We start from the raw sequence: 403 nt of genomic DNA, 5'->3' as shown, positions 1-403 counted from the left end.
TGAGTCATGGTGACAAGAGATGACAGTTTCTCATCTCTCATCTCCTCCAGGACACCAAGCAGACCGGCCTTGAAGAACACCTGATCAAACACAACATTAAAATGAACTTAAAAAAACCTACCTTGCATGGTTCAGTGCTTTTAAGGTGAAGGTGTTTGAATAAAGGCCACATGCAGGCTGATCTGGCTCTATCTTAAAAATAAATCACTTATTCCTTGGCACCAAACTCTACAATCACTTAAGTAGTTAAGAGATATTTTAATTTATTATTAACATAGATAATACATATATAATTAACTGAAAATGGACTGGACAACCTAACCTTTGGTCATTATTCTACAGTAAAAAAAGAGAGAAAGGTGTTTACCTTTGTGTGTCCGAATTTGTACTCATCATGTGGAAC

At 36.0% G+C, this 403-nt stretch overlaps 2 protein-coding genes and 1 long non-coding RNA gene across 4 annotated transcripts in view; 2 read left to right on the top strand and 1 right to left on the bottom strand.

The window, feature by feature from the left end:
* The window catches only part of LOC117948493 (myosin heavy chain, fast skeletal muscle-like), an 84,764-nt gene that overhangs the window by 55,011 nt on the left and 29,350 nt on the right, over positions 1-403 (top strand). The window lies entirely within an intron of this gene.
* LOC117948521 overlaps positions 1-403 on the bottom strand; it is a 15,682-nt gene that overhangs the window by 5,243 nt on the left and 10,036 nt on the right. The gene's annotated exons all lie outside the window — the stretch shown is intronic.
* The window catches only part of LOC117948494 (myosin heavy chain, fast skeletal muscle-like), a 58,031-nt gene that overhangs the window by 54,707 nt on the left and 2,921 nt on the right, over positions 1-403 (top strand). The window lies entirely within an intron of this gene.

The sequence above is a fragment of the Etheostoma cragini genome, chromosome 8, assembly GCF_013103735.1.
Source record: "Etheostoma cragini isolate CJK2018 chromosome 8, CSU_Ecrag_1.0, whole genome shotgun sequence".
Lineage (NCBI taxonomy): Eukaryota > Metazoa > Chordata > Actinopteri > Perciformes > Percidae > Etheostoma > Etheostoma cragini.
Note: the sequence above shows the minus strand (reverse complement) of the source record. Positions and strands in the feature narration are given on the sequence as shown.